Source organism: Falco cherrug, chromosome 2, assembly GCF_023634085.1.
Source record: "Falco cherrug isolate bFalChe1 chromosome 2, bFalChe1.pri, whole genome shotgun sequence".
Classification (NCBI taxonomy): Eukaryota; Metazoa; Chordata; class Aves; order Falconiformes; family Falconidae; genus Falco; species Falco cherrug.
The window spans coordinates 56,708,926-56,733,526 of record NC_073698.1 but is presented as its reverse complement, the minus strand read 5'-3'; the positions used below and the strand labels follow the sequence as shown (position 1 = coordinate 56,733,526).

The window sequence follows — 24,601 nt, the reverse complement described above, 5'->3', positions numbered from 1 at the left end:
TGGTCAAGCAGTAAAGTCCTCTCCAGAAAGCCTTTCACCCTTGGTGACTAACAGCTAGAGTCACGCGCCAGCCAAGGCATGTACTGCTGTCCTCAGCTTACCCTTCTGCCTTCTCCGCCTTGGCACGGCAGCTCCTTACAAGCAGCCTAGCCCTGCAGACAGGACTGGCTATGGATCCATAGGGACATGCTGATCCTCAAGCCCTCCCATGAGAAACTCAACACTTCCATCTCCTGTTTCAAGCAAACAGATTTCAGAGATGGCGGTCTCATTCCGCCTATCTTCCAGCACTTCAATGTGTCCTTGGTGACCAAGGACCACAATCTCCATCATCCTTGTGCCAAAGGGCAGACAGGCACTTCCAAAGGATGATTCAGAACATGAAGGGACAGCTTTATGTCCTGGGGCCACCACAAAGCCACCGACCTAACTAGACAGACGCATGCCCGCAAGGACCCGCAGATCACGCGACAGACTGTGCCACCTCCTCGGCTCTCCAGAGATGCAGTTTACCAACTTTGGAAGGCAAAAAAACCCTCAATAGAACAGTTTTTCCTCAGGCCTCACTCCCTTGCCCTTCAGTGGCTGCGTCCTGCTCCTCAAGAGACCGGGGAAAGAGGGGGGGACAAAGTGGGAAACCAGAGAGGGGAGAGAGACTAGATATCTCACATCCCACAGAGTATCCAACCACTTCCAGCTCCCGCCAGGGATAAGGTCCAGGTCCAGGAGATGGATTTAGCTCCAAATACTGCTCTCCAGCTTCTCACCTTGAGATGGATGTTGTGGCTTCTTACCACTGAGGCCCTTTCACACCAAGGATTTTAAGCAGCTGGCTTGTCCCCCACTGGTGCTTCCACTTCACAGAGCTGCCTCTGTGGATGCCAAAACCTTTGAAAATGGCCTCACTGCACAATGACGTGGCATTAAACAAGGTCTTTAAAAAATTTTTTTTAAAAGGGGGTGGGTGGGGGGCGGAGGGGTGGTAAGCACTGTCTTTATAAACTCATCAGTGCAGCCACTTTCAAAGCCTTTCATGCCTTCTCCAGAGCGGCAAAGAAAATCTTAGGCGTTCTGGGCTTCCCTCCCCCTGCCCTTAAAATTATGGCAATAAAGCGATCCAGCCCCAAAGCGTGCCCCAGCGTTAGCAGAGGGGACCTACAACACGTGCAAGAATGGTAAAAAAAAAAAAGAAACCAAACCAAACCAACAAAAAAACCCCACACATGAAGCAAAAAAAAGTTTTTAAACGCAAGCGCTGGAGCTCCAGGAGAGCGGCCCGGCGCCGCCGCACTGCAACCGGCCGCCCCTCGCCCGGCGCGGGAGGTACCCGCGCCCCAGCGCCCGCAGACGGCGGCGGCGAAGCCAGCGTCGGGGCTCCCCCCGGCACCGAGGCTGCGCTGGGGGTTGCCGTGCCGCGGCTGGGTGAACGCAGCCATCGGGGAAATCCCGTACGTGTTATCGCAGCCTTTTAAATAAATAAAAGCGAGGCGGTGCTCCAGTCCTGAATCGTTCCGCAGCCGGGTGCAGAGGCACGGGCCTGCCCGCCCCACCGCAGGCGCTGCCAGAGGCGTGTGCTGACTAACCACGCAGCTCTAGGCTTGCAATACGTATAGAGCTGCAGAAAACCGCTCTGCAGACCAGCTGAAAAGCGAGGAGGAGTAGCGAGGAAAAAAAAAAAGGGGGGGGACGGACGACTAAAACTAGGCTTCGATATCCCATAAGGCAGCCGCTTCCCCCACCCCGCCCTCAGGCGTCCCCCACCGAGGTGCATGAACCTCACACGCTGAAACCCAGCACTGAAAACAGTCCTTCCGAGTGCTTGGAAATAAACAGAAGTCTTGCCACTTTGCAATTTAAGGTTAGTTTTAGACTAAGTTCAGAGCACTGCCCATACATAGTACCTATGGGCAAAATCCACGTCAAATTCGGGAAACTGGGGGGCAGGGGGCTGAGCCATCTAGTATACCCGAAGCATACATAACAGAACATTGGGGTGGGAGGTGTGAACCAACCAAAAAATCCTCAGGAACCAGGAAAACAAAGTATTCAGCCTGGATAGAAGAGAACGCTACAGGGTTAAAAAAAAATATTAAAAATTATTTGCTAGGCCTAGCTCTTAAAAGTGATCAGACACAAAAAGCATACTGAAAAATTGCCTTCAGAATTCACAAAAAGGAAAGAAAAAAAACCAAACATTTTAACTGAGTTCTAGCTTCCTTCCATAAAACTACAGAGGGAAAACATTTCTGTATTTTTCCTTATTTCTGTTCTCTAATTCTTCCTGTTGTCAGAGGTGGTGTACTCTCTGGAGGAGACAAGATTTTACAGCACATGAACCTCCAAGACCGACCCTGTCTCTATCTACAAGTGCAACGATGTGCAGACACCCAGACCTTCTTGAAACGCCATTTACCATTTACTCAGCAACTGATAAAAAATAATTGATCTAAACCAGAAAAAGTTAATAGACTCCAATACAAACCATCCATTCCTATTTCATATTCCATTTCTTTATGTAACAACTGTACCACAAAATCCCTCCTACTGTCTTTATTATCTATTGGTTTTGTATTGCAAAAATCACAAAAAATGAAAATCCATTTTTATTGGTGCGTATATATTATATATGTGCGTACACATTTGTGGACACACATCTAAGTATAAAAAAAAAGGGGGGGGGGGGGGGGGGGGCACCAGCAAGTGTGAACCTGTGTATTCATCCCTTTTGCTCACAGCTAAACTCTTCTAATTTATAAAGTTGAAGGTATCACAATCCCACCAGGTCCTTTGCCACACTTATAACCCCAGGAATCCCACAGGTCCTGGCAGTTCCCAACAGCTTTAGTGATCATCAACAGCACAAAGAGTCTTCCACAAAATCAGTATTTGTGTTAGTTGTAAGGATTTTGCATTTAACCTCCTGTTGGTGACGCTCTTCAATTTTCACAGCCCCAAAGCAAGAACTTTACATTGCCAACATTAGCAGAGGGAGAGATTGGTGTTTTAACAGCCTTATCAAAAAAGAATAAAAAAAAAATAGGGAGACTAAGAATTTGGCAGATTCTAGGAAGGGACTGCACAATTTCTTTCTCCTCACAAACCCTCTACCCCAAATAAAGCTAAAAAGTTTGTTTTTAAAAGGCTTTGGACTCCATATATCAATAACCAACTATTTGCTAATAATGTATAAGAAGATTAATTAGTCAAGCACTTAATACTACTATTATTTGAACCACTTTTCAGCACTGATACCCTCTTGAAATGAGTTTTATTTTCCTCAGGCTGTAATTTCAGCCTGTTTATAGAGACCAGTTACACAGCACTAGTTCACACTAGTTAACCATAACACATTGTATTAAACATATCCAATTGCCTTCACAATCAAAGACTGGAAATCAGTTTTTTTTAAAAAAATATACTAACAAATTCTAAAGCAAGTGATTTTATTCTTTTTTTGCTACAAGTCTGTAACAGCCATACTCACAAAAGGGGGAAAAAATCATTGGGCTTTAAAAAAAAAAAAGTGTTTCTCCTATGAAAAAAAAAATTAAAAAATCTTCAAAGCCAGAAATTTCTAGTAAATTAGAAAACTTAGTAACTTAGAAAAAGTATCACTAATACCTATTATGTGAAATTCAAATCTTTGCAACGTATCTAATGATTTAGGAAATTAAAATTGTATGTGAAATCATTAATGAGGAATTTCATTTGAACAGTCTTTTTTCTCATCTCTCAATACTACAAAACCTGAACATTTTGCAGAGCTTTTTACAAATAAACACAGTACAGATTATTCCTGACATACTTGTGATTAAGAGAACATTCACAGCAGAGTTACCAATCTGAGTGCCTGAAATCTCACATAACATTAAGAGCTATTTTTCTTGCTCAGAAAAATAAAAATATTTGTAGCACACAATTAAGATTTCTATAAAATGTATACTTACAAATTAAGAACTGGATTTGACTTTATGAACACTATATAGTCAAACACTATACTTCATGACCTATAACTCATTAGAAAATCTTACCTTAGGAAAATGGAGAAACTAATTCTAAACAGAGTAATCATTCCTTGAAAACAGACAGACTGCACACAGTTATGATGTTATTGCACTAACAGTTCTGATGAAAACCACTGAGCAATTAAGCTAAAGATACTACTGAATGAAGACAGGTACCAGAATCTGGTCCAAAATACTTTAATTACAAATATTTAAATAACAAATGTAAATACAGAATATTTACTACCACCTCTACCCTCCCAAGACCAAAGCCTACTTACCTATCCATACAGAAGTAGTAGTATACACCTTGAGCAGGAAATATTTTTTTTTTTAAATCCTTTTGTCACTTGATTGTCAATTGTTTGGTACAAACTGTGAGTGATGAATGCAAATTTTCACTTTAGTGGTCAGGCATAAGGAGGATAATTCTATCCACTGCAATCTCAAAGGTATGAGAGACAGCCACTTAAATTATCTATCTTAAAGTAAGAAGCAGTCTCAAAACATGAGACTGATTTTTTCTGAAAGCTGTGCATGAAAATGGTTTTAATCGCAAAACTTAAAAAATCAGCTCACATTTTCTATCTTGAAAAAGATTATTTGACTTGCTTCTAATTATCAATTTTTGCCTCACATGCTTAACACTCTGCACACAAACACACATCAACAGTGATAGAAAACCATACATATCCATACCCCATGGATTTTTAATAATAATGCACTATACTCTGACATGTGTTTCACTTGTTAGCAGAGTTTGAAATCCTAAGACACTGGGTTTAAAAATAACTCGTTCATCAGCTGGAGATGTGTCAACCACCTAGCTGCAGGTCTTCAGCAAGTATTTAGTCAGGGACCGGGGAAGCAGAATCAACCCCATCTGAGCAGTCAGCTGTGACAAGCCAGGAGGCAACATCGGGAGATTTAAGCCTATGTCCTGTACTTCTTGGAAAAGTGGGGCGATGGACAGTTGGTCTAACAGGGCCTTTCAAATGCAATACTTTTAAAACTAGTGTAATTTGTTCCTAGGATAAAAAGAATCTTGAAACTTTCCCCAGAATTACACCATGGAAAGCTTTTCGAGCCAGTAAAAGGTTCTTCTACCCAATTTCTTTTTTAAGAAATTGATCTTTAGTCTTTCTCAGTTCATAGACTTCATTCTTCTACCAACATCCTATTTGAATACAAGTATCTATATGCAATGTTCATGGCTATTACAGGAAAAGTAAGAAGGTAACATCTGCTTGCTGTTACACCAACTGTTAAATCTTTAAAAAAAAAAAGAAAAAACTTTATTATATACTGTACATATAAATGATGCTGCTATAACGCAACTGAAGACAGCATGTTGATTCAGGCTGCCAGCTGGGTGAGATCCTGAAAGGTGCCGAGCACCACCAATGCATATGGCAGTCTAAGAAAGTTCAAGAGGCTTCAGGGCATCACAGAATGAGTCAATGTTCTCAGACCCCTCCCACAATATGACTGTAAAGTTTGCTTCCAATCTAAGAAATAATAAGAAATGAGTACTCTATTATTCCAGAATTTTACAGACTTCTTCCTTTTCCTTCTCTCCAGCATTTAACATAAATCATCTCCATTCCTTCCGGAGGCTCCTCCTCTGCAAGAAAGTTGATGTGCCTCAGCACAGTGAAATCATTACTCTAAAAGCCAGCCTGCTCATTAAATTATTCTGCTAGCTGTGTGTTCTCTCATTAAAAATGTATGAAGATCAGATAATTGCAGCACGTATTATTAACCTTGTTTCCCTTGTTTTCATGTACAGGTTCTGTTTTGCTGCCGAGACAAAGACCTGGAAAGGGCAGGGGAAACGCTCAGCTAAACTACAACACAAAAAACTCTCCCAGCTCGTGTTCAAGAGCACAAGAAATCACGGTGCAGTCAAAAACACCCATGCTTTTATAATGGGGTAAAATATTGTAATCTCATCGCATGGCTCCCACAAGTCTAAGACAGGCAGTCTTGTCTTTAGTTAAAGCCTCCAATAGGGAATTAGTTAGATCAGCCTGCCTATTTCACCTAAATCTGCAAATGTATCAGCGATAAACTTCACAGATAACCAGGTTGACTCTCTTACAGCTAGGAAGCACTACCAGACAACAACCCAGCTAAAAATCCAATTAGGGTAACAGCACTTCCGAAACACACTGACCTATTTCTTTTTTTACTTGCGTTAATATGCATATACTCACATTCTATTTCTGAAGAGAGCTATTTACACTGGAAATTAATTTCCTTTGAAAACAAGTTACCATTAAATCCACCTACTGCACCCGAACAGAATATATACACTAGAGAAACGCTGTTTCCCCAACTCCCCCAAGCAACACATACAGTATGCAGCATACTGCAGCAAACTCTTTAAACATTCAATAAAAGACAACGATCCTCCTACCTTGTTTAGCCCTGTCTATTCGGCACATTCCCAACGTGAACAGGAACATCTGATATAAACAAAGAGCTGTATCTTTCCCATTGCATCATGGTGAGTAATTCTGACATGAAACGATGAGCAGCCAGTATTTTTTTAATTTTTTTTTTGTTGGGTGTTTTTTTTTCCCTGCTCAGAAAGCCTGGTGCCTTATCTGGGGATTTTTCCTCAGATGATGAAGCAAAGACACAGCCTAAACTCTGTTGCTGAAAGACTGCAGCCCTTCCTTCTCCCAAAGCCCTCCCAGCATATGGCAGCCAATCACACCCAGCTTCGTCAGCCCTACTGCTCTTAAACTGATCCTAACGGGATGATTGACACAGCAACACAGCACTTCTAATGTGTAAAAACAATGCACCCATACTGATGAACCAGGAATTTCCCTTGCACAGGGAAAGAGTTTTACTGGCAAGGTAAAGCGATACCTCCATGAAATAACATACCCAGCAAAAGCAAACAACTCCCTTCCCCTCTGCTGCAACAGCAGCTGCACCATTTCTTGCACAAGGATTTTCAAAGCTTTTGCTAATCATAAACGCGTACACAAGCAACGCTGCCGAAATCGCAGAACTGCAATGATGCTGTTTCGTTTTGAGGGTGAGGGTGAGCTGTACCCCATAAACCAAACAAGCTATCCTTTATTTTGACATGCAGCCGAAACGCACTCCGATTCAGGCAGTAATAGCCTCATTTTAATACTGCATAATCTTATGTGCAGTGTTTGCATATAACAGCAATACATGCATAACATCTTTCTGAATATTTGAGACCGGTTGTTCAGGACTGCAGGTATGGGATGCTTCTTGAGGAAAACATAATCTATATGATGGTGTTTTAATATCCTTGGCAGAAAAATTACATCAGCAGGGTCTGAACTGCTGTTTGTGTGATTAGCTTACAACTGATGTTCATTTGTATCAAGGTTCTGGCATAAGGACTACAATACCAGTTGCCATCTTCAAGTCAAACTGTGCGCAGCTTGATATGCTTGGTACACAAGGTCTGCTGTCAATCAGTTTTCCCACAAATTTTGCTGAAGTTTTAAAACGAGAGAACAAAGCAGCCAAGGATTATTGAACAAGACTTGCAATTAAGGAAAAAAAAAAAAAAAAAAAAGGAGCTTAAGCTGAAAGTCAGTCTTTATCCAGAAAGGAATAAAGATTGCAGTGCAATATTACTTTAGACAGCAGTTTATGCAGTTCATGCCATTACATTAAAAATGTGTAAAATGTGTTTAAAATTCCACTAAAAGTTTAGAAACATGAATAAACAAGAAGAAAACAAAGCTCTCATTCAGTGGCAGCTCTGTCCCAAGGCCCCATTGTTTCCTATGGACTGTTTTGCATATTATAAACACGGCTTCCCAAAAATCCATTATTCTCTATCCCACAAGCAAAAACTCTCCTTCAGGCTCCACCATCTCCCACCCAGTTTATGAAAACCTTCCCCTCCCTGGCACAGCTGAAATGCGCTCCTGCCAGCCAGCCCCTTGCTCTCTGCTCAATCACCCCCTCCACTCTGCTCTGTTTCGCCTTATATAAAAAAACAAAACAAAACCAAAACCAAAAACAAGACCCCCAAGACCCCAAAGAGTTGATTGTGACAGGTCTCGAGACACCCTCAGGGACAGGAGTGGTAACTCTATTCATAATTAAGATGGTCTGGTGCACATTGTCGGTATTTTCCACGTTCTTTTGACTTTACCCAACTTGAGCTGCCTGTGTTAGAAATTTTCCATGCTGGACATCTGCTGCAGGATTTATTTACTTTTCTGCCAAAGCACAGTTTGCCCATTTCTGAGACAGCCTAGACAAAAACATGTTGCTGTGCCACCCTTGTCCCCCTCACCAGGGAACTCCGGCTCCTCTGCCTAAGTCAGGGCAGTCGTTCAAATTTGGCAGAGTGCTGATCCCTTGCTTTTTTGGTTTGGGGGTTTTAGGGGGGGGAGGGGTGTTAAATCAAAGCTATGGCTTTTTGCTATACTTAGGAAAACATTTTCCTATTTGATAAAGCTTTAAAACCTGCTAAAATTCAGCAGACACACACCGTCTTGTTATTTTTTTTTTCTGATCCTTAAAGCGCAAACCTCAGAAAACGTTCTGCAGCAAGCATCCACCGCCTCCTCCAGCCGTCCGTCCCTATGTGGCTGGAAAGGCACCAGCCCCACAGTGCGACTGAGCATGTAATGGGCTCAAGTTACAGGAGATTAGCAGGATTTCCCCCGTAACTGCTGCTCCCATCTGCCAGAGACCAGACATTGGAGCTGACAGCAGGAAGACAGCCCCGCCTGTTGCTCTCATGACCCTTCAGCTCATGCCCCACGGACACGCAGGAGACTGGCCCTTGAGAGCACACTGCAGAGCGGGTGTGAGGGAGGTCAGGTGGACCGAAACGGAACACAACGCTGGGCAGAAGAGGGAGAGCCAGCAGTGACAGGGTCATGGAAGAAGAGACTCAATAGCCAGAGTACACCCCCAAAAGGCAAGGGTTCAGAACACAATCCTGTTTCAGCGGCAGCCCTCCACAGCTTGTATGCCAGTCTTCAAACCACTGCAGAGCTTCAGCAGTGGTCAAACAGGGCTGAGGTGCTCCTAGATATCATTCCTGGGACCCCTGAATCATGAACACAAAGCTAGCAGCCATGCGCCCACCCAGCTCCTCATCTGGGTTATCGTTTTGGTTCCTCCCTTGACAAAGGATCAGAAGCCCCTCAACTCATTAGGGCATGCTGAAAGTAAATAACCCACTGTTGGTGGGTTAATCTTGGCTGGGCACCAGGTGCCCACCAAGCCCCTCTACCACTCCCCCTCCTCATTTGAAAGGGGACAGAAAACATAACAAAACGCTTGCAGGTCAAGATAAGGACAGGGAGATCACTCAGCAATTACTGTCACAGGCAAAACAGACTTGACTTGGGGAAATTAATTTATTGTCAAACAAATCAGAGTAGGATAATGAGAACTAAAAAACAAATCTTAAAAACACCTTCCCCTCACCCCTCTTCTCCTTCCTGGGCTCCACTTCACTTCCAATTTCTCTGCCTCCTCTCCCCGAGCAGCGCAGGGGGATGGGGAACGGGGGCTGCGGTCAGTCCATCACACAGTGGCTCTGTTGCTCCTTCCTCCTCACACTCTTCCCCTGCTCCAGTGTGGGTTGCTCCCACAGGGTCAAAAGTCCTGCCAGCAAACCCGCTCCAGCATAGGCTCCTCTTTCCATGGGCCTACAGATCCTGCCAGCAAACGTGCTTCAGTGCGGGCTTCCCACTGGGTCACAGCCTGCTCCACCGTTAACCTCCACGGACTGCAGGGGCACTGCCTGCCTCACCATGGTCTCTGCTCCAGTGCCTGGCGCCCCTCCTGCCTCCTCCTGCGCTGACCTGGGTGTCTGCAGGGCTGTTGCTCTCACACAGTCTCACTTGTCACTCTTGCTGGCGCATCTTTTGGGTGTTCTTTTTTTTCTCCTTCTTAATATGCTATCCCACAGGCACTACCACCGTCACCGATGGGCTCAGCCTTGGCCAGCCCCAGGTCCGTCCTGGAGCCAGCTGGCACTGGCTCCATTGGACATGGGGGAAGCTTCTGGCATCTTCTCGCAGAAGCCACCGCTATAGCCTCCCTACTACCAAAACCTTGCCATGCAAATCCGCTACAGCGGGTCAAGATAAAGGCAGTTTAATAAAGCAACAGTAAAGGTTGCATGTGCGGAAGCAAAGTAACAAAAGATGTTATTCTCTACCGCCCATCAGCAGGTGATGTTCAGCCACTTCCCGGGAAGGGGGGCTTCAGTACGTATAGCAGTTGCTCCAGAAGACAAACATTGTAAGTAAGAAATGCCCCCCACCTTCCTCCTCCTTTCTCTTAGCTTTCGTTGCTGAGCAGACGCTGTATAGTAGGGAATATCCCTTTGGTCAGTTTGGGTCAGCTGTCCTGGCTGTGTCCCCTCCCGAGATCATGCCCACCCCGAGCCTACTGGTGAGGGGCAATGTTGGAGACACAGCCTTGATGCTGTGCAAGCACCGCTCAGCAGCGGCCACAACCCTGGTGTGTTACCCCCACCTTTCTAGCTACCAGTACAAGCCCAGCACTATGAGGGCTGCTATGGGGGCTCAGCCAGACCCAATAGTCACAATTGTGAACCCTTCTGCTAGGCCCCATCAAAAAGCCCAAGGGAAAATGTCTGATCATCCTCAAAAATGGCGCTTGAGTAGTGTAGAGCAAATAAGGCATGAGTTCACGGACTGAAGAAAAAGAAGTTTTTAAAAATACCTGCTCTGTACCTTGAGAAGTTCCACCGTGGCTGATCTCAAATTGAGGTATGTCCATGTGTCCATGCATTCTTCACACCAGTTACAAAGAAAAAGCCCACGATTTCAATTTTCAGGCTGATCTATACAGACGTTTTATGTATTTAATTACAAAATTACAGGACCTTAGAGAAGCCAAGAAATTCAGGTGTCAAACACAGCAAAGAATAACAAATAAAGGTAAACTCCCAACTCAGAAAATGCTCTGCTCAACTTGCTTGTATAATTAATGAATCAAGGGAAAAATGCTACTAAAAGTATCTATTACACACAATCTTCCGAAGCGTGCAGATGTAACTTTTGGAGAAAAGTGGACTATTTTGGAAGTAGTAAAGAGGAAAACTGGAACATGCAGAACCTGCACGCTTGCTTCTCCTTCTTTACTCTTGAATCATAGCGATTAGATCTAATCCCAGAAACAACAAATCTTCTCAATTTAAAGGGAGTTTTGCCACAAGTGCGGAATATATAAAACACTAACACTGAAGACACCAAGCAACTCACGTGACGTTCACTACAGCAGAAAGACAATTTTGAGCCTTGCATAGATGACCTATGGCAACAGTGATATTTTTGTAACTTCAGAAATGGCAAGAACAACTTCAAAACTATTTCCTGTGTCAGTAGACTCTTCCCTTAGTGACTACCCACAACCGCTACTACCAGCAAAATTAAACTTTGGTAGCTATGGTTTGAATGACAGCATAAAAAAAAAGTCAAGGCAGCTGCCAAGATTTTAAAACTAGGCACCTAGACCTATTAAGGCATAATACCACTGATGCCAGCCTTTGCAAAATACCTCTCTCTCAGGGCTGAAGTGATGGTAGAAATCATTATAAGGTACAAAAATAAAGAATAATGCCAAAATTAAAGTTTTTAACTGGAAGCAGGTATGTTGCTGTGAAAGAACACTGCTAGGTCTAATTTTGGTTTAAAAAATATGCTTTTCAGAAGAGCTTTTAAGTCCAGGACTTCAATTGTTTTAACTTCCTAGCACCCAGACACCCCAACATCTCCATAACCTGGGGAAATTGGAGACTCACTGTGCACAGACAGGAAAACAGCTTATTCTATTTTCATTACATATGCTGAGAGAATTATGAAACAAAAACACACACAGAAGCAAGTGTATATTCAAGTTACACGTTAGGATTCAATCTTACCAAAATTAAGGTGGCTTCTGGAGGCCTTCCAAATCCCCTCTTCTCCTTCCACTGGCTGCACAAGGAATTTAAGCCACGTCTAAATTGTAAGATCCAAACACACAGGTTCAGGCACACATCAAGTCTGCATCCTGACTTTATTTTGAGATGACACCAGCTCCCCATCAGGATGAAAACTGAGTACACATGCATCATTCCTTCACAAGTTGGTTCCATTTGGGAAGGGTGATAAAGGCACCAGCCTGAGAGCTGCAGTACACTCCAACCAGGCTTTGTAGCTGAATGTTTGAGACATAATACCCCAGGTGCCATGCAGAGCTTGAGCTGCCTCTGGATTGTAGTCTTATGCATTTAGCTTGAAATATATTTAGCCAAATATAAACAACCACTTCTGAGTCACTCTACTCCCCCTCTTTACAGTCACTGAAGAGAAAAGGCATTTGTGGGCTGTGATTCATCCTATCCCAAAGTAGCTATTCTAAGAGATGCCATCATATCCTAAAAGCATCTGTATTTCTGTTGTCTACCTGAGATGGTCACCCTTAGGCTCCTTCTATCACGTCCTTCATTAAACATATAAGAGGCTTATAAATCTTACTACAGAAGAGGCTTTATTACAAACATAAATATTTAGACACCTAAGTTACACATACTGAATAGCACTTTTGATTTTTCAAATTCATTTAAAATAACTAAAGATGCTAACATATAGCTAAAGAACACCTGTATTTTGACAATGTACAGTTACAGCTTTGGTGTAAATCCTCAGCTTGCCATAAGCATGTTCCAGCTATGTTGCTATATAAGCTACATAAGCTTGTTCTCTAAGCTATGCTGAACATGTTCCAGGGTGGTTTTTTTTTCCCCCCTGACTGAACATCAATCCTTGCACTCACTCACGCTTTCTTCCTCTGAACAACTGATTGACACCAAATTAACCTAAGAGGAGCTGCTCTGGGATCCTCCTCCTGATCTCTTTGGTTTTTGAGGGGGGGATTTTGGAGGGCAGGGAAGGTCGGTGCAACAACCAGTATCTTGCTGACTCCCATCTATACAAACTAGGCAATTAAAACTGGCAAAATAATAACCTAGGTAAAATAAATTGGCAAAACACTTATATTGCCTTATTCTTACAATGCTGACCTATGCAAAAGTTTTTTCAGGAAAGTGATTCTATTTTCTTCATGACAGCTGAAAAAAGCTGTGTGCAGCTTGCTGATCTGAAATACCAGATCACAGAAGCATTAAAACTTTAACATTTACATTTTAATCATCCAAACCAGACATCTAGTGCCTTCTTGCATGCCCTGGAGAATTCTTGTTGGACTCCAGTGGCCACTGCCGGAAAGACTGGGTTACTGGTATGTCCTGGTTTTTATCTGTCAGCCCCATGCAGATGTCCCAGACACAAAATGGTCTTTTTAGATGCCATATATTTAGGTACCTGCACCTATCCAAAAATGTAAACCACTGCCTCAGAAATATTCCTATCAGAATCGATCTTCCCAATGCTTATAGGAGAATCTAAAAGGGTTACATAAAAAACAGAAAGCCTTTATCTTCAGCTGCTGAACCCTACTCAGAATAGATGTTTTATGAATCACAGGGTAAAAGCACAAGCACTATTTAAGCCAGCAACATATATCATAAATTCGAGATAAATCCTTCTCTTTGCTAAACGACTTCATGCCCTCCTATTTTGTGCAGCATCTACCACAACCAGGCAATCATCTGACAGAAGTCTCCCAAGCATCTCACTCCAGACGAAATAAACACCAAATACTTAAGTCTTCATAAAAAAGGTATTTCAAATCAATGTGGTTACAAAGAATACTTTCCAAATGTGTCAAATTAAGAAGAAGGGAAGTGTTGTACCCTTCAGTCCTTAATACCCAGTTTAGAAACAATGCAAAGGTGTAAACCACCACTACTCAACTAATGCCTAAATTATCTTTAGCAAGACCCCTGTGTATTGGGAAGTTCTTCCATTGCTGATAAAAACATGCTCCTTCCCCCTCAGATCCCTCCATGACTAATTTCCTCCATAGCTATTGTTCTGGCCTCAAATTAGGAGTAGTTCCTATTTAAACCCACAACAGGAGGAAACTGTTCTTTTCAGAGAACATACTAACCTCAGCCACAAAATCACATGGGCATAGGAAAACCCTCTTGTGTTTCAGGGAGCATAGGTGGAGGATGCATATATTAAACTTCTGCTGCTTATCCTGAGAATTCTCTGACTTCCTGCAATAGCCAACCTATTGGGAAGACAGAGGAGCAAGATTTGTCCTCTAGAAAGTTCCTAAATTACCAAAAATAATACTTCACAGCTACACAATAGAACCAATTACAACCAATTACATTTTCTGCAGGTAAACCAAATATTTTTTTTTAATCTTCTATGAAGTTTCACTTATCAGCCTCTACTGTATACCAGATCCTGCATATAACTCAAGCAATGTCTGCAAATAATAAATCTTCCAACCATGATGTAATGAGGACTCTGTAATTATCCTTTAAATCCAAAAGCTCTATTTTATTACTCCATCATAAACCCAAAGGGAAAAAGATGCCACTGAAACTAAGCTACATTTTTAATTTTCCCATCTTCGATTAGCACAAAAATAATTCAACTCTAATTCATTAAAATTATCCTATTGGTTTTGCACACTACTGCAATACAGGTGTAAAACATTCCATTGCTATTTAATAGGTGATGTTAGCTCCCTTTTCCCTACAAGCTGCCACTTAACAGCCTGAGTCTGCAGGGTAGATGCTCAGGGGCATGCAGCAAAATCAGCATGCAATCTCTACTGTAAGCAGAGAAAATAGGCTCCAGGAGACTTCAGAGAAAACGAGAGCCAATTGGATAATTTTTGTTTTTTTAAAAACAGTAAGAGTAGGATTCAATCACTCACCCTTTTACAGCAATTAATAATCCACACATGTAAGAGCAGAGGACTCCATATAATTAACAAAGCATTACTTTGGCAAGGAGGGAAGGCCTGGAGTATGTAAGTACAGGGTTTTATTTCTTTCTGTGAAGTATGGATGACAGGTAGGAGAAAGCAATGCCAAGTGAACTGTTGGCAAGCAACTAGTCTTTTGGTTAGCAGGCTGCTCTGTTTTGTGAAGTCTATGAGTCTGTGTTCACATAGGCAAGCTTTTCTTTAAACATCAGACTTGCATGCATTCAAATGGTCATGAGTTTTGCATCAAATTTCCATTTTCACCTCAAAAGAGGTCGTTTTGTTTCATCTTGCTCTCAGATTACTGCAAAGTGCTAGGAATACTTTTATTCGCATAATGTTTTTAAACATGTCGTGTGGATCTTCGCCTAATTACTCTGCCACATAAGACTATATACATGACAATGAACCTTCACTTTTCCCCAAGGTCATGTAACAGAAACAAAAATAAGTAGCTATATACACAGGAAGAAACAAGAATTGTTTTCACTCAGGAAAAATAAGCAATCAAGTAAGAGTAATGAAGGGCAAGAAACAAAGTCCTCTAGCAGAAGCACTAGGTGTGGGATAAAATGGCATCCAAAAGCTTGATCTCTGATGACAGTGTGCTTCAAGGAACACACATCAACATCTAATCCCACCACCTCAAAAATGAAGTAAATTCAGAAAGAACGTCTCAAAAATCAAGATGGATACAGGACTTCATTCACCAGAGATCCAAAGATAGAAAATCAAGTTTATTTGCAGGGAAAGGTCTGCACAGGGATAGCACCCAGGTTTTCTAACACGCTGTACTTCACCTCTTCTGTATTTTTCTCTGACTCTCCTCTTCTCCCTTTCCCTCATAAAAAAAAAAAAGTGTTATAAAATTTACAAAGCCATTCATTTGGCTATTCCCCCTCACACCAACTCTAATAATAAGAGCACTAATACATACTAGTAGCACCAAAAATATATTAGAAGGCACCCGTCTGGTACCTTTGGCTTACTTAAAGGTAGTACTAGGCAAAGGGGACTGCAGAGGAAAAGCACAAGGTGAAGATGACAGATCTTTTGCTGTGGGTTATATAGACTTATGAACTGAAGATCAAAAGCAAATTTCAGTGCAGTCCACCTACCCTCCTGGCAACTGTAATGCCACCTCATCCCCCAAAGCCACCTTGGGCAGATCCCCAAGGAGGGGTTTGCCTGTTCTGCTCCCTCCCTCTGGGCCAGGCGAGACCACAAGAAACCTGTTGACAAAGTAACCTGCAGGTCCTCAGGTCATAAATACTTAGGCAAACAATACTGATCATGAGGACATGAAATTAAGTTTACCATCAAGCATCCCACAGTAGCCGGTCAGCTCAGTTCAAAGCTGTCTAAAATTCTTCATTGTGCTAGTATCTGCGACAATCTCCTAGAAACTTTGGTTTCTCTTGGAAATCTCTGGAGGTCACCTAGTCCAGCCTCTGACTCAAAACAAGACTATCACCTGCAGCAGATCAGGTCAGCTATGGCTTTGCCTTGGTGAGTCTTGAAAAGCTCCGAGGACAGATACTAACTTCTCTGGATGACCTGCTGCAGTGCTGCACTACCCTCCTAGTAACAAGATTTGCCCAACATCCGACCCAAATCTCCAAAGCAACAATTTGTTGTCAATGTCCCTTGCTGCCATCTGCCACTACTAAGTAGAGTTTGGACCTATTATCTTCAGATCCATCCTGTAGTAGCTGTAAACAGCTACTGGATTGTCCCTTAGCCTCCTTTTCAACCAACTACAGAAGCCCAGCTTCCTCAGCCTAGATCCCTATTCATAGCAGCAGGTCTTCACTGGTTCTAGACAATGAACTTCATCTGAGCTAGAAGTACTGCCTTTGACAAAAGCAGTGACCCTGTGCTCAGATCCCAATGGATGAACTTAAGAGACTTACAGCCTTACCTCCTCCCTTTACTATTGGCAGCATATACAAGGGAATATCACTCAGATGTTTTGAATTTGCTTCTTTGATTCTTCTTTGAACTGCTGACAGAAGGAATAGGTTAAAATCTCTGGATCCTGTACAGAAAGGTTCACCACATTTTAGACCTTACTACTTCAGTCATTTCAGATATTTTGCATATTGAATGTGCTTCCATTCTACAAAGGTATCTATGACTAAACCACCTAACAATAAAAAATGAAGTTACTTTATAGGTCCTTCAAAAACCAAAATTTGATGCAGACACTTCCAATTATGGCCTTCTCCAAAGATTTATTTTTCATACTGTGTAACTTCCACTGTATTGGCAGCTCCACAAAAAAAAAAAAAACAACCCCAACCTTTAAGGATATCCCATTCATTTTGCTCCTCTTTTTCAGTCTATTATGCAGAAAGCAACAAATAACTATGAACCCACTGACAGAATCCTGCTGAAGTAAGCAAAGTGCAACTACAGCAGTTTCAATCATTCATCCTGTTTAGAAAACTCATCACCTCAGTCCTAAAAGCCTTCTGCACAGTTCTACACAAACTGACATTTTCCCCCTTTCCAATTCATTACCAGCAGCAGACTCCCACCAGGGACTGAGCAGCAGCAGGGGACCAGCTCCAGCAGGTTTGGCATTGCTGGTACCATGTAAGAAAAAGTGCTTCAATCATCTTTGAAATGTGTAGAGAAGAATGAGGTAAGCTTTCTAGAAAGCAAGAACAATGCTGTAATAATCCTCCTGTCAGCCCCAGGGCCATCGCCGTAACTCAGATGACCAAACCGCTCTGCTGCTCCATGAGGGAGGAGTACTGAGCTCCACCCAGCCCTGGCCTCCAGTTACTGCCACACTATTAGTCCAGAGGCCTCTTAATAGCTCAGCAAGTGTATTGATTTTTTCATCCCCCTTCCTCCAATTCACAACAGCGAGGACAAGTTATTTCAAGAAAATGACCGACTGAAGCCACCAACACCACCTCCTAATGCTGGGATGTGCCTTAATCTTACCATTATGGCTATTACGCCCTCACCCTCCCTGTCCACACTCACCACTGCTCCCACGGGATGCATATCCAGGTCTAACCATTCCCAGGATTCAACAGCGTGCATCTCCAGAAAGAATCACAGGGTGTCCACTCCTCTTCCAGTGGCACCCAGCAATCCAAATGGCACAGCCCACTTCACCTGGCATGGTGTAAACTGGAATGGGCTGTTTGCAGAATTAGGAAAAGACCCAGAGAAATCGGATCCCTTCTAATAGCTGCAAGTAGTGGGAGAAATACACACCACAAGCAGGAAGCAAAGAGCATAAAGCATTATGAAATTAAGTGAATGAATTGAGTAATGTAAGACCTACCTCTAACTGCCAACAAGCAATACACAATCCCAAGAGTGAAATACCTGATACGAATTGCATCATCCAAAGCCGTCTAGTTGAGATCTAAATCCCATGTCATCTTCTCCCTCTCACAATATGGAGTCAAAGACTTGGGCACAAGCGGATAGCAGGCAGCACTTCGTTCACCTGTTCTGCAAATGTGAAATCTAAGGAGCCCTCCAGGAAGGCATCTTTTTCAGATTTCGTTAATCTGGAAAGCTAAAGTTCACACTTGTTCACTTAAAGACTGCAACAAACAAACAACTTTAGGAAGGCTAGCACTGCTATCTTGGAACAGAAGGTAGCAAAATGTACTAGAACAATAAATCTTTGCAATTTCCACAAATACATTGACAAGGCCGAACATGCTCAAGTCCCCAAAATTTATCTTCCCGTGTTCTTTATGGAAAGCTGGTTTCCTCATAATCCTCTTGGCACCTTCACAGGTCACCTCTGGTCCGACGTGCAGCATTGGTCATATTTTTGACCTGACACTTGACAGAGAAGTTGAACATTAAGGATATCACAACACCACTGCTGTTTGATGCTGATGGAAAGAACATCACCTCATTCAAGCAATTAAAAGAATGTGCAATATCCCAGGAACTAGAGAAAGCCTCTGTAGAGCAAAAATCAAGAAATTCCAAAATTTTTTCAGCTCACAAATGGCCATCACAGCAAGGGCCTGAGGGCGCGGGGAACCACACACTATCAGTGATCAAAAACAGTCAACTCCTAACAACCACTGCTCCAAGATGACCTTGGTGTTTTCAGTATCTCACCATACACACAGAGGACAAAATCCAGATTTTAGAATGGCAAATAAAGGCTGCAATAATTAATGCATCAAAGCCTATGCTAAGGCCTTTAATGCTGAGGGCCTATAATGCCCACACAGACATACTGCACTGCAGGGAAATACTCCATGAAAACATTGTATGCACTTGGAAAACCCTCCCAGGTAACAAAAACACACTTCATCCATACCCACCAACAGTCAGCTTACACAACTCAAAGGCAAGCACATTAAGACACCCCTTTAAAACCATAAAACAGATGGTTTTTTCCTCCTCTGAGATTTGTGAATTCAACCATACTCCTTACAGTTTGAAATCATTAAGAAAATACTGAAAAGTTTCCTTCCTCCTTGAAAATGTAACAGCCCTATCATTGCTGAAGAAACCCACCGTGAACATTCTGCCCCAAGCAACCACTGGCTCGCGCCAAATCTCCCGTTCCTGAAAAAGGTCAGTAACAAAGCCAACTATCAGATCACTTAAATGAACCTAATGCTATAGACCAGCAACACAAAACTAAAGAAAGGACATGGACCTTCTTACACTTCAAATTATCTCCTGTCAGAGGTGGTGCGGGCTGATACATACTCAGCCTCCCAAGACCTCCTTTTTGATGCCACCAGGCATGAAATATTTGCCTCTCACCAGGAGTGCGGGGATACCTCACAAGGACCCACAAAAAATACAACGAACAGTCTGGCTCCTTCCTGGATAAACTAGGAGCAACGGGGAAACAAGCAGCAGGGGGAAGCTGCTCCCCCATCACTCAGTCCTTCCCCTGTAGGGAACCTACAATACCCAGCTCCCTCTATACTACTTCGTAACATCAGCACCAAATGACCAGGTGACCCAGCCAGAAAGCCTCAAATTCTCTCAATGTGGAAACACAACAGATCTATTTATCCTTCAGCACAAACACCTGCAACACCATCAAAACAAGGAGGGGTAGCTGAAGTTAAACCTAACCCTGGAATTAATTGGTAAGCAGAAGAAAACACTGTCAAGAGTTTGCAGCCACAGACAGACCCTGGTTTTGTTGCTTTAAGATACATGATCCCAACTGGTCATAGGTCATAAGTATTTCTGGACTTTACACTGACATTATACTTTCATACTGAAACATTACTCAATGACAGTGTTGCTGCCTCAGCCCTATCTAGGCAAAGAGTGATCTGTGTCGCCACCACGGTGCAGGCAGCTCATGAAGCCTTCCAGTCCAGGAAATCTGAATATGCCAGAACATGCTATATCTTTCCCCAGTAATACAGTTGCATATCACCACCCATCTTCCAGGCTGCATCTGTACAGTACTCAAACATCTACCCACAACCTTACAGCTCTCTGTGGCCCCGGCCCTGGGCAGCAAAAGGGCTACCTTGGGCTCCACAGAGGAACAGTCCCTGACTGTCATCGTTGCCATCAGTCACCCAAAAATGTTGGTGTGCAGCTGCAACTCAAGATAAACAGAGTTATTCAACACTTTAAGCTCTTTTAAGAGGTTTACTCCTCCTTACATACCTGTAGCTGATTGACCCCTACCGACTACATTTTTATTCCAAATTGAGTTGAGTGTTTGGATACTGTGGTTCTCTGAAGCCATAAGCGCATTGTGTCAAACCCAGTTCTCACAAATAATCCAACCACAACGATCAAGACAGCAAAAAGCACAGGGGAAATATCAGCAGTAGAAAAGAGATTGTTTTTGTTTTAAAAGGTTTATTCACCAGAAATGAGTGACTTGAAACTGAAAAGCATTATGATCAACACTCTTCCTGACTTTCACTTCAGTGACATTTTAATGAACACTTTCTAACTTGCTCTACTTATGTAAAGTTGCGAATAAATGCGGAAGAATACTGAAGAAAGGTAAGCGTGTGTATGTGTATAATTCTATCAGGCACTGTATTTCTCAGATGCATCTGAGAAAATAAATAATAATTCATCTGGGGGAAAGTGATCCAGCAAAGATTCAACTGGCAAAAGACATCCGGAAAGGAGTAGTAAACAAACAGAAAGAGTCTGAATTATGACAGAGGGACAGGAAGAAAGATACAGCAAGATCTGGAAGCCAATCAGGGTACTTTGTAATACTGTAAAGATGAAGGTAGTGTGTTCACATCTGTCCCCAGTACTTCAGCCCCAGAGAGCCAACGATAAACTCCAGGGAAAAAAAAAAAAAACCCAAAAAAACCCCACACCAAACAGAAGAGCAGTAAATGTGATTGTAGGACTGGTTGGAGCCATGTGAAATGAGATTTATATCCTGAAAACTGACAGTATGAAAATACCTAAATCAATAACAGATTTAATATGGTTCATGGTTCTTTATTTCTGTTTTTATTTACAGATTGGACTAACTTCTGAAACCTTCAGTAGAATCACAACAAAACCTATGAGGGCCTATTACAAGTGGGGAGGAAAACCACAATCACCTGGCATGGCATGAGTTTCAGTGAGAACATGCATAACCTAAAAAAAATTACGCTATGTAACTTTACTCAACAGTGCAAGAAGTAAAATAATCACGCAGTGTTGCTGAGATTCCAAGAGCTATCCAGAGGATGCAAAAACATCTAAAACCATCAGGCAGCAATGGGAATAGCAATTTAATATGCTTTTTCTTCTTCCTGCCGTAAATCGTTAACATAACTTTTCCCGGTGTCTTGTAACCAAGCTTTTAACCTAAGAAAAAGCAAGACTAAGAAGGTTCCCAAAATGGCAGTCACATGCCACGGATGGCAGGATTCACTTCTGCTACAGCAGCTATACCACGGTTTAACAAACCCTAGGTTAGCAGAAAATAAATAGTCTATTTAGTACTGCACACTACGATTCTAGAGACTCCGCAACCAGCAGAGAAAGTACAGAGCAGCTGTAGCAGAAGAGATGAAAATTTCACCCACCAAGTGTTAGCAACAAGTAGACTTTATTTTTAATCTTCTTATGACAACTGTTATTCTGTAAAAGCCAAATTTAAGAAAATGATGTTCAAATGAAGATTTCAGCATCGCAATCCCAAACACACCAGTGCCAAAGATTTGAGATTTTGGCAGGTTTGGTCATGTCTAAAAACAGGCCATTTCTTCAGAGAGAGGGCCGTAAATGATAAAGAAGGTAAGTTTCAGAGGGAAAGTACATTGAGGTGACACATGTCATGTCATCCAGCCACCTGTCTACACAACGCAGAAGTACCACTCCTGTGGTGACAGCAGGGATGCTGCAACAAAGCAGCCCATCTCTTCAGCTACAGGAAAACATTACTGTATAGCCACTGACCTACAAGTTACCTTGGACAGACAGATCCTCACACCAGTGCAAATCACCACTGTCGCCCACTCCAGATTTCACTTGCATGTAAGAGGAGCCACAGCATATACCAGCAACTGTGGCAAGTGCCAAAGCCTGATGTGCCCCAGCTGGGAGCTCCAGCCTGTGTCAGAAGCTTTGTCGCCACCACCTCCAACAAGCAATTCCAGGTGGCACACCACCACCACTACCTTACCACAGGAGAGAGAAACCACAAGGCTCTGTGGTTTATACTCTGCGGTATAAAACCCAGGGTTTATACACCCTCTAGAAGCATATGAGGTTGATGGCACACAAAAGGGCCTTGTCCTTTTGGAATTACATGCCTTCCAGCAACCGTATCAGCTGCACTGGATGCATGCAAATAGCATCAATGCCAAATACAAGTTACAAATTGGCATCACTGATGCTGAGGCAACTTTTTTTTTTGCCCAAGCATACTCAAAAACTGTATGAAAGAAGCCTCCCGCTAGTCCTTGACAGTAACTTTAGACCATTTCCCAGAAGAGTTTAAATACGTATTCGACCCTAAAGCCTACCACAGGTACCTTCCTCGTTTGTGCAGCATGGTATGTGTACACACAAAGGGAAAACAGAGGACAGATGGCTAAATCTATACATATTTACCAAGTTACGAATACCAGTTAAAATCATAAGCACTAGGCCAAGTCACATGTTTAAAATTAATTACACTTCCGCTTCTACCTACGAGCCTGCACTGCTTTAAAAATCTACAAGTCCGAACAAGATACGTCAGTGTGACATGACCGCTTAAGTATATTAATCCCACATGGTTACGCTCAGCAGCTGAATTAAAGGCACACAAGTTGTTCCACGCTACCGTTCAAATACATATTCAGCAACATCACTGCTGCTTGTTCCCCTCCCAGCAGAAATGCAAATTGGCCTAAAAGAAACAGAAAACAAAACATCTGGGAACAGGAGCCTATAGGCAATGTTCTCATAGCTCAAAACGTAAGTGTATATATTCCATGTACGCACAGATAAATATACACGTACATACGCAGAAGGAATAAATATACAGGGTTTCCGCACAAAACTGACAGGAAGAAAACATTTAATTCCTGACAGTTTTTCCCTGCTGTCACACTCACCTCCCCGCGTGGCAGTGCGTGTGTCCCCCCCGCCAACCTGCCCAGCGCTGTTCGCCGCGCGCCGCAGCGAGCCCCGGCCGCAGCGCTGAAGTGGGGGGCTGGGGCGGGGGGGAGGGGCGGGGGGGCGGTTCGGAGGAAGCCCTTGGGGCGGCCACGGCCCCGCGGAGCCCTTCTCCTTCCCCTTCCAGAAGTACCAGAAACTTAGGACTGCCGCTCGCTGCTGCTCCCCGCGAGCACGCCCTGCCAAATGCTGAGTTAACAAAACCATAAATCACCGCCGAACCAGATGCGACGGGCAGGCGGCAGCTCCCGCCGCCTCCCGCCCGTCCCACGCCGCGGCGGCTCCCCCCGAGCCGCCAAGGGGAAGCGAGCGGCGGGGGCAGGGGGCACCCGACCGAGCGCCGGGCCCGGAGCGCCTTCCCGCGGCCCCGGCGGGGCGGCAGCTGCCGCAGGAGAGGCCGCGGCGGGCTCGGGGGCGGCGGCCGGCCGGCCAGGTGCGGCGGGACGGGCAGCGGCTCGGCCGGTCGCGCTCCGGCGGCCGCTCCCTGCGCAGGGAGGCGCCGCGGGCCGCCGCCGCCGCCAGGGTCCCCCGGGGCCGCCGGCACCGCTGCCGCGACTGCCCCCCGGGGCGGCGGAAAACGAAACTCCCGCCGCCGCGCACCGCAACGTCCCCGCGCGGCCCGGGGGACACGCAGGCGACACGGAGTCGCTGCAGGACCCGCTGCCCCCCCCCCCCCCGCCCCCGGCCCCGCCGCCGCGGGGAGGCCGGCGGCGGCGCGGGCCGTTGCCTTACCTCGGAGCGGGGCGCGGAGAGGCGGCGGGGGGAGGGCACCCACTTCTCCCACCCGGGCGGAGGCGGCTCCGCGCAGCAGCTTGTCACCTCTCCCGCCGCGACCGCGACGGCGGCAGCTCCTCGCGTAGGGGCGGTACGGCCCCTCCCTGCCGGGGCTGAGCGCCGTGCCGCACCGCCCCGGGGCCGGGCCGGGCCCGCCCGCCGCAGCCCGCACCGCCCGCCGCAGGCCGCGCCGCCCCCCGCACCGCCCCCCGCACTGCCCCCTGCGGCCCGCACCGCCCCCCGCGCCGTCCCGCGGCCGCCGGGGCCGGACTCCGCAGTGTTGCGCGGAGAGCCAGGCCCGACCCGGCGGCAAAGCCGAGCGCTGCCTC

At 44.4% G+C, this 24,601-nt stretch overlaps 1 protein-coding gene across 13 annotated transcripts in view; it reads right to left on the bottom strand.

Moving 5' to 3' along the window:
• Positions 1–24,385, bottom strand: part of MBNL2 (muscleblind like splicing regulator 2) — a 113,537-nt gene extending 89,152 nt beyond the window's left edge. For 6 of the 13 annotated variants that reach the window (XM_055701453.1, XM_055701455.1, XM_055701454.1 and 3 more), the window contains exon 1: positions 24,231–24,385. The gene's annotated coding sequence lies outside the window, so the exon portion shown is untranslated. Of the gene's footprint in view, positions 1–6,423; positions 6,628–18,242; positions 18,375–24,230 lie in introns of those variants that run through there. The other 7 variants (XM_055701458.1, XM_055701457.1, XM_005443944.4 and 4 more) reach the window with 5 other exon arrangements.
• Between the last annotated feature and the right edge of the window lie 216 nt (positions 24,386–24,601).